Source organism: Adiantum capillus-veneris, chromosome 20 (genome assembly GCF_014529385.1).
Source record: "Adiantum capillus-veneris isolate H3 chromosome 20, ASM1452938v2, whole genome shotgun sequence".
Classification (NCBI taxonomy): Eukaryota; Viridiplantae; Streptophyta; class Polypodiopsida; order Polypodiales; family Pteridaceae; genus Adiantum; species Adiantum capillus-veneris.
In genome coordinates, this window is record NC_140950.1 from 9,944,409 (window position 1) to 9,954,813 (window position 10,405).

Here is a 10,405-nt window from a genome sequence, read left to right on the forward strand (position 1 = left end):
TACTGCTGACCTCCGTGTCGCATTGCAAACAATAGCTTAGGTTGAGAAAAGCATGCTATATATTCCCAAGCATGGTCGCCTTGGTTTCTCTATGCACTTCCCAAGCTTTAGTCATGAATGAACGTTTTTTTTTTGGGGGGGGAGAGAGAGAGAGAGAGAGAGAGAGAGAGAGAGAGAGAGAGAGAGAGAGAGAGAGAGAGAGAGAGAGAGAGAGAGAGTTGTGCCTATGAAGCCAAGGCTTTTCAATGACTAAAGCAGTAGATCAGGTAGCATTGAGTTGCATCAATTTCCTCCCACCTCTTTTGCCCCTTCCCTTGCTAGCACTCTCATGTGCATTGAACTGAGATCAAAGAGAGGGAAAATCACTTTTCTAATAGCAGCCTGACTAGAGGGAAAATCAGCCCCCATTCATATCAGAGTTAAGGTACTCCATTGCCATGTCTTTGCATCAGCTGGATGTCCACAGTGATGGTTCTCATGCTTGCCTTCCTCCTCTCCCCTCCATTCACAAACCCCCCATCTTGCACAACCACCTTGTCCCAATTCGTGGTATCCATGGCAAATCCTCCTTCGAAGCAGATTTGCAGCAGTTGCATGAGAACTTCCTTTAGCTCAAGAGCTTCGATAGCCTGGAATCCGAACATCATTACCCTTCAACTAAGTGGACTTGGCTTTTTTTTCCTAGTGCAAACACCTGAGCCTCTTTGAGCTTCCAGCTTCCATGGTGTTTGACAGTTTGAGAGCTCTAGACCCTTTACATTCCCAATATGACCGCCTGCGGCCCCTTTTTGTTTTCTTGCCCACGAGTTAGGGAGACGGGATCTCAAAAGACACCAGCTTGCAGTGAGGAATTGAAGCATCAGCTAGCAAACACACAGAGAGAGAGAGAGAGAGAGAGAGAGAGAGAGAGAGAGAGAGAGAGAGAGAGAGAGAGAGAGAGAGAGAGAGAGAGAGAGAGAGGAGGGAGAGACAGGTCGTGCTACCAAGCACCTGTGCATGGCTCACACATGATGGAGGATAAACAAGCAGTGTGTATCTGTGAGTATGTGCATGCGCATTGTACCTCTTGGCTTCTATCATACTTGGCTTGCGCGCCACAAGGAACTTTAAATCAATTCCTACATAGGAAAAACCTATGTATCTTGTAAAATGTATCTATTCTACTAGTTTTACCAAGCTGGATTTCCTATATATATCTAGGAAAAGGAAATGTCTACATAACACGACGATTCTATATAGGAAAACAAGTGGATTATCTAGGTAACATACTATTCAATATAAAAAAATGATCGTACCTTCTATTTCCTATATAGGAAAACCATAGTTAACTAGCACACTTCTATTAGACAATATTCTCTATTAGGAAATGTAAACACGTATTTAACTACAATGTACTTAATGTTCAAACTTTTCTTATCCGTAAAAAAAAGTCACCGGAGTTGTTCAACAATGAAAAAAAGACACCATCAGTACTACTTTATATAGCTTAAAAAAATATTGCACTTTGAGCGTTGCCACATGTCACGAATGTGCGTGCACATCCGAGAGAGAGAGAGAGAGAGAGAGAGAGAGAGAGAGAGAGAGAGAGAGAGAGAGAGAGAGTTTTGAAATGTAAGGCGTGAGCAACACTTTGAGTATGATGGCCATCTCTGAAGGTGAAATTAGGAAGGGAGGCTATCGTGGCTGTTAGATTGCAGGTTGCATAGATGGTAGAGAAGACCTATGAGGATAACGGTGATGATGACTGAATTATGTTGATTTTTCAGGGTTATCTTGGTGCTCGAGATCTTCCCTTTGCACGCTTCAGTAAACAAATTTTATGAGCACAACTCAAGAGGAAAGCAAGATGCAAAGCTAAGAAGTATAGTGTGAATGCTAAAATGTAGCACATTTATTTATTGACATTACATTATCATAGAGTAGGAAACAATTCATTTTGGATGAATCTCTCTCTCAGACCCGTGACACACAGAGCGTTGTAACAGATACGAAATCCTCTCTCTCTCTCTCTGACCCACGATGTACCACATCTCTCTCTCTCTCTCTCTCTCTCTCTCTCTCTCTCTCTCTCTCTCTCGGATGTGCACGCACATTCGTGACACATGGCAACGCTCACAGCTCGATATTTTTTTAAGCTCTGTAAAGAAGTAGTACATATTGCAAGAAAACCATAGAACATTGCATCTTTATGGATTAATTAATCGCAGTGTATCAGTTTGTGAACCATGAAACAAATACACTACAAATAATTAATCCATAAAGATGCAATGTTCTATGATTTTCTTGCCATCTGTACAACTTCTTTATAGAGCTTAAAAAATTCTTGAGTTGTGAGCATTGCCACGTGTCACGAATGTGTGTGCACATCCTAGAGAGAGAGAGAGAGAGAGAGAGAGAGAGAGAGAGAGAGAGAGAGAGAGAGAGGTTTGAGAGTTTGGACATCAAACAATCACCGTCACTTTAATGCTTCTAGATTTGATCACTCTCGAGTCTGTACATACTCTCTTTCCCAATCACTTTGTGGAATAAACCTCAGCATAGAGCATACAACATGTGGAATCTCTCATTAATCAACCTCAGCATAGAGCATACAACATGTGGAATTTTCTACCATACATGATGTTTAACCTTTGAGGACAATAATACAATCTATCCACCTCTCTCTCTCTCTCTCTCTCTCTCTCTCTCTCTATAAGTGGGAATGCTACGAGCCTTATCTTGCTTGGAGACCTTGCCAAACATATTGCCCCTAAGGATATCAAGGCTAACTTACTGACAATATAACCTTTCTTACAAGTGCTTCCTTTCTTACAAGTGCTTCATGTGAGCATCAAGATTCAATTAACTCTCCTTGCTTGGTTTGTACACATGTTATCATTTTGAGGATGTGTCCATATAAACGACCGACGAAACAATAAGAAGATTCTCTTGAAAGACCTCAAAGATCGAGGGTAGAGACTCTGTAGTCCTAGGTTTTTTTTGAGACATTGAGAATGATGATGATGATTATTCTCGCTTTTAAATTACTTCATACAATTTTTAGCCGAACAATTATATTTTTGTACCTATACATTGTATCAGATCCACCAAGATTGCATTGGTTCTCTCTCATATGTGATTTTGGACTTTTGCAGACGTTCAATATAACATTTCACCTGTCTCTCTCTCTCTCTCTCTCTCTCTCTCTCTCTCTCTCTCTCTCTCTCTCTCTCTCTCTCACACACACACACACACACACACACACACACACACACACACACACACACACACACACACATGCATGCACACGCGGGCATGTGCAAACGCGTGTGAGCTCGCACATGCACAAACACCCATGCATGATAGGATGAGTTAGTGTTAGTGTACCTCTGACTTGGAAAATAATACAATTGGCGGGAGATATGTGAAAATTTGTAGGACATCTCACCTTGGAACGATTTCAAAGGTGATTCTCAGCATTTAGTAGGTAGGACTACACGAACCCTAGTTGTGGTGTGACTATAGTACCTACCTAGGGACCTTGAAATTGATGTGCAAATTGTGTTTAGGTGAAATAGAACCTTTAATATTCAAAGTCGGCAATGCCTACATCTCTCCAAGCCCAGCTCGAGCATCTTGAAGCTGCACCTATCTGCGCTCTCGTCTTCAGTTTCCCACACAACTTTGGTAATTTGCCCAAATAACATTACATTTATATCTATAGTTACAACTTTCATTTGGTTTTATGGCAATGTGTGAATTTTTATGCTACTGTGTGAAGGATGACATCCATTATGTTCTCATTGCTGTTCAATTTTTTGTACGTAGATAATCGACCTACTGCTGCGTACATGCATTTTTCAAATTGAGGGAAATGACAATGATTCTAGTGGTTCGACTGTCACCGGGGTGTTTCATCGTCCAAGACAAGCTTTTTTGTGCCTTTTTTTTTGTTGGGTAGCTACAACTTAACTATCTACTTTGCACTCACGCACATAGTTTGCACATCGACCTCACATAAAAATTCAAATAAAATTCACACGTTTGCACGTGATAGTGTAGCTTTTGATTTAATGCCATATTTTTCTAAGGTTCAACATCCATGTATGCGCACACATACATGCCAAAAGGATTAAGTTAAAATCAAAGTGTTTGAAAAAAAAATTTGTTTCAGTAAGTCATCCATGTGTCTTTTTTTAAAAGGGTTGCTTACTGTGGATCTCTCTCTCACACACACACAGACATACACAAACGTTTAATTAAGAAAATGACAAAGTTAAGTGACAAAGTTAAGTTTTATCATTTTAATTTGTCATATCATGCTCTCTGATATATACATTAAAGAAACTCGACTTTTGTATTGTAAGCATCTTTGGTGCTAGGTTGTTGTGAATCATGAAGTATGTGTACGCATCTGGGTAAGTCAAAAAGCAAAACAAATACGATCATTTTTTAAAATTTGAATGATTCTTTCTTTCCTTGAGAGCGATGTCTAGCCCTGGCATAGACATCACGCATATTGACACACACATGTTATTAAGAAAATAGTTTTGAATGCACGTGCTCATTCTCGCAAACATGCGTATGTAGGTTATGGCTCAACAAGAAGTAGTAGAAGAACTAGTTGCTGAGTTAGCCTGTCATCTTGAAGGAATGATCGTTTGGCTAAAGAAACACTTTTATGTCTTTGGGAGAGAAAGGCCACTGATACGCATTTCAAGAATAGTTACAGATGACACTCAATGGTGACCCGAGAATATGGCTTTAGTGCTTTTAAAGGAAACCTTAGATCCAATTGATTATTACAAAGTAGTTTTCCATGATGAAAATTGTATATCTCCAAGCATTTTAAGTGATAGGCTTGCTGTGATTAAAAGCCTTATTCCGAGCAAGAAATTATGTCTTGTGTGAATGTATGCATCACCTACGTTAAAAGATCCAACAAGCGTGTTCACATCAATCTTTTATTGTATGTGACTCTCTAATTATAAAAGTTGCACAATTTGACATTAGCATCATGTACATGTAGTCCATTGCTCCAATCTTCTTGCAAAGTATTACTCTGAGAATGTACATACAATCCTTTTGCCACCTTTGAGTGGGTCATTCACATATTGACACATGCATGTTATTAATAAAATAGTTTTGAATGCACGGTGCTCATTCTTGTAAATATCTAATTTGTATCTGTGACTTAGAGTATGTGGTACTACAGCCTTTTACTCTAACCTTTGAATGGTTCATTCGCATATTGACACATGCATGTTATCAATAAAATAGTCACGTTGCTCATTCTTGTAAATATCTAATTTGTATTTGTGACTTAGAGTATGTGGTGCTATAGCCTTTGACACTAGCATCATGTGTAAAAGTGGTTTATGGGTCACTATAGTCCGTGTAACCATGGCTCATGAAATTTAGGTGATACATGCATACATGGATTCCACCTCCAAGACTTTCAAGTGTGCATGCACGTATAAATGTGCATTTACATTGGAAGGATATCAAATGTTGAGCAGAAGAACCTTTTTTCAACATAGAAAACAGGAGACACTCCATAAAGTTCACCCAGATGCCCATTACAACAGAAATTTTGAAGCCCTTCAGGGTCAATTACCTAATGTGAATGAGCTTGATAGTACACCACCTCTCGAGAGTGCATCCAACAATGACACCACATGAAGAATGTGGTGTACATGTTCTGCATTTTTCTATGGTGGAAAATATGTTGGGAAAACAAATTTTTTTAGGCATGCACAACTAAGGAGTGTTGCGGGCAGTCTAGTTGGTGAGCTTGGGTTTGTAAATGGAGATGATGTGGAGGCAAGGAACTTTGATGACAATATACCAGACATGGAACCATCAGGTGCTTCTTTGAATGTGGAAGAGGTCTTTGAAGAGGGCATAGAGGTGAGATTGGCATGTGCAACCAGAGCAGGTGAAGACTGCCAACGACCTTCTCGTCGATCATGCACCGCTTGGAATTGCAATTTTATCAAAGATCATTCAATTTCAGACATTATGGGATGAATATTAGGTTCCCATTAGCGGTCAAGATGAAATGCTTCGTCTACTATTTGGTGACATGGGTGGGGCAAAAATAGGCAAGCATGACTCCACTAGAGGAGATCCAAGCCTAAGAAAAATCTTGGTTCGACTTGAACATGATTGGGATGGTTTTTTCTTTGATAATTATAGGGTGCCTGCTTGCTGGGAGCGATTGCAATCGCTGTTTCAAGGGCTTGGTATGGTACAACCTCTTCGATACAGAGTCTGCATGGGTGAAGAAGGGAACCACCATGAGCCAGAGCTCCTACGCCCAAGCAAGGAGGACAACTATGAAGGATGTAGTATGGAAATTTGTGCATGCATCACTAATAGTAGAAAAAGGAAAGCGAAGCGTGATTGCTTGGCATGTTATGAAAGGTGCCCAAGTTGTCAGAAGCCTCGCAACGAGACACTAGCCTTTGATTATCTCCCAATTGAAAGACAGATTGAGTAAGTCTTTGTGTCATGGCATGCTCTCCATGTGGAGAAACCAAGACAAGTAGTTGGGAAACCCACCTGACCTACAACTGGAGCTTATCCATGATTTTTGGGATGGTGCAAAATGTCGTATAATCCAGCACTTTTGGGACCCACATCAGACATTTGAGCTTCCAGTTATCTGTACAACCCCAGGGTGTAAAAAGGTGTGCGCAACATTTCTTCCTTCATCCTGTCCGTGCAGGATATTCAACAAGGGTGGAATGAGCAGACTCAAGAATATATTTTTGCGTGTAGAGATTGTCGTGTGTAGTCTCTAATAACAGATTGATTGAGGTATGGTTTTAGAAATACTAGCATGCTATTTTTATTTGCTTTTTTTTCATTTTTTGAGTATTTTCATATGGCATAATAATTTTCCAGGGAGATCTCCGTAACTTCCTAGCACTTCTATTGCATTGGGATGGGTTCCAATCCTCTCTCACCACACAGAAAGACAGTGGGTTTGTAGAAAGACAGTGGGGTTGTAGAGATAGAATTTTTGAACATGGGCAAGTCTTCCAACATTAGTGTACTCCCATTATTGTTCCTCCCATTTAGCTCCAAGAAAGTACCCCGAAACAATAGTGGTCCATTTGGTGCTTTTATACCTCTTATGGAGAAATTGCAAGACTTGTTCATGTCACGAATAAAAGTACACTACAACTATGATGTCAACAAAATCTTCAGCATGGGAACTGAATGGCAACAGACATGCATATTACGCGGGATGCTTATGATGGTTAGTGGAGACCATCGTGCCCATTGCAAAATAGGACTCTTCAAGGACAGTGGCAAGGAGGGTTGTCGAAGAGACAGGCCCAAAGCAGCTCTTGATGCTAGTGATCCAATGTATAGAGGGCGATATGTTTATGATGATAATAGATGACAAGCAAGATATCCACCAACAAAACGCTCCATTTTGGAAATGTCCAATGCAGTAGCTCAAGCCAGAAGAGCAACCTCTCAAACTCAAAGAGAGACTAATCTTGCATATGCAGGACTATCTGGAGAGTCAGTGTTATGGAAGTTCTTTGACTTATATGGCTTTGACTTGTCACGTGACTTGGTGTATGATACAATGCATGTTCTTCCATTAAATATGTTTAGTAAATATACATCAAATGTCATGCGAAGATTGCAAAATGAATCGAAAAAGAAGGTGGATGAATGTAGCAAGCTTGTATACAAGCTTGCACCACCATCAATTCACAATGGCAGGTGGCCACACACTCCGAGCAAGTACTTTGAAGGTTTTAAGGTAGATGAAAATCAAAAATTTGTTCAGTGGTGTTTGTCGTATGTATTGAGTGTCATCAACGAGGTATCAAGACCCATGTATGAGCTTGGTCTTGATCTCCTAATAGACATTGCCCGCACATTTTAAAATTTTAGTCGTGAGAAGGGTTGGACAAAGGAGAGTATCAAAATGATGCGATTAGATTAGATTTAAAATTAGATTAGATCTAGATTTATGTTCGATTTAAGATTAGATTAGATTTATGTTCGATTTAAGATTAGATTAGATTTAGGTTAGATTTTAGTGCATGTCAATGAAGGCGCTCTTTGCCCAAAGAGTAAACACTAGTTACACAACAATATGTATATTCCCATAAGAATCTGACACCTGTTAACTCACACACTCACCATATTCAAATAACCATGAATCACCACATGTTCAATTAGGTTAGATTTAAGATAAGATTTTGGATTGAGTTTTTATATTAGAGTCTACCTTTGGGATTACGGTAAAAAAATTAGAGTTAGACAAATGGTGATCCCTCTCTTTCTCTCTACGGATGCGACCTTAAGTTGGAAAGCTTTCAACGACATGATACTCAGATTGGAGGCCAACATGTAATGTGCTAAGTAATCTCTCGAACAAAGATCTACTATGAAGAGATGTTAAGATGTTGTGAAATGCTACAGCTAGAGAAGAGGCAAGGGGGCTTTGTCCACTACATGCACTATCATGTAGACGTAGGTGTGTAGATCTCTCGTACCCAAAAATATAGGCATTGACCAATAAAGATGAGATTATAACCCGACGGTTCTGATCTGCGTGCACCTCTAGACCAAGGTGTGCGGGGATTGGACATGACTAGAGAATGTGAGGTAGTTTACAGTGTGAACAACGAGAGAGAGAGAGAGAGAGAGAGAGAGAGAGAGAGAGAGAGAGAGAGAGAGAGAGAGAGAGAAGATGGAGGATTCCAATAGAAGATTAAATTTATGTCCAGATTATAAGGTTTTTACCCTCATTATGAGTAGTGACGAGGATGTGGGGCCGTCCAACCGAAACACCTATCTCAACAAGGATCCTATGTCCTTGTAATCAATGCAAGCATGCTGTGTGACGGAAAAAACGCGTTTCTTTGCAGTACATTCGTAAATTTGGCGAGTTCGATCCATCTATTATAGATCGAGTTGTTGCCAATTATAACTAGTCGGACTCTGAAGCTGGCCAACAGGCAGCAATCTTGCAACCCAATAGATGTATTTGCAAGCACTTTGGTCAAGCAGCATACGTGAGGCCACAAGATGTAGCCTCTGATAACTCGGAGGATGATCATGCAGACCACATTCCCAACGAGGCAATGTTTGAGCCCGAGATTGATGAAATGATCGAGACGATCATGGATTCAGAAAGGCTTATCTATGATGATAAGAAAAGTGAAGCCGATACTCCATTGTATGATGGAGCACGTGTGTCTAGATTGAAGGAGTTCCTGGTTCTTCTCAACATGTAGGCAAATTTTTGATGGAGTGACACTAGAGTCACAACGCTTTTCAGGTGATCTATTACAATGTGTTTACTTTAATAAAAAACTATAGATGTATAATGATCTGATAGATTACTTACACAATTGTACCGCATTTTTTTCACTATGTAGATTGCTCAAAGAGTGCATACTACCAGCTGGTATTGTGATGCCAGATTCTAGAGAGGAAGCAAGAAAGATCTTACGAAACTGCTTGAGGATGGATTACAATTCGATTCACGCTTGTCCTAATGATTGCATTCTTTTTAGAGGGGAATACATAGACATGGAGAAGTGTCCGAAATGCGATTCCGAGAGATATCGAGTAGATCTCCACGGAACAAAAATTCCACAAAAGGTTTTGCGACATTTTTCTCTGCTTCCTAGGAGAATAAATCTTTGGATGGCGTGCTACGGAATCCTTGCAGATTGCGCAGCCTGGAAACATATAGACGAAACATGGTCGGATTTTGCCAGGGAAGCTCAAAATTTGCGCCTAGGCCTAGCTATGGATGGCATAAATCCATTTGGTCAAATATCAACATCTTACAGTGTATGGCCCGTTGTCATCGTCAACTACAACATTCCCCTGTGGTTGACTACCAAGAAGGGGCACCTATGGCTAAGCTTGATTGTGCCGGGGCGGTATAAAGTAAAGAATGTGGATGTGTATCTTCGTCCACTATTGGAAGAGCTACAACAATTGTGGATTGGCATGAAGTGGTGGATATGAGCCGACACACAGGTCGACAGAATGCTTTGATCTGAGGCATTCTAATGTGGACCATGCATGACTATCCCTGACTAACAGAATGCTCAGGTGGTTTACACTGAAACTCAAACACTGTAAATCTTGGTTTTTCTTAAGCTTATCTATTGTCATGTGTATACATGCAAGGCTTCAAACAAGCGGATACAGAGCATGTGTCACATGTGGACCTAGACTGAATGTACGTCAGGCGCCCTCATTGAAGAAGCAAATCTACGAAGGTCATCAAGCGTATTTTCCAGAGAATCATGTGTTACACGACGGCTTTTTGGGAAGAGAGCCACCGAGGATGTCTGCATAAGCATGGTTAGAGCAGAAGGAGATGTGTGATAACAGTTTGTCCCCAGGGATGAAGAGACTCTCTCTATGGTAC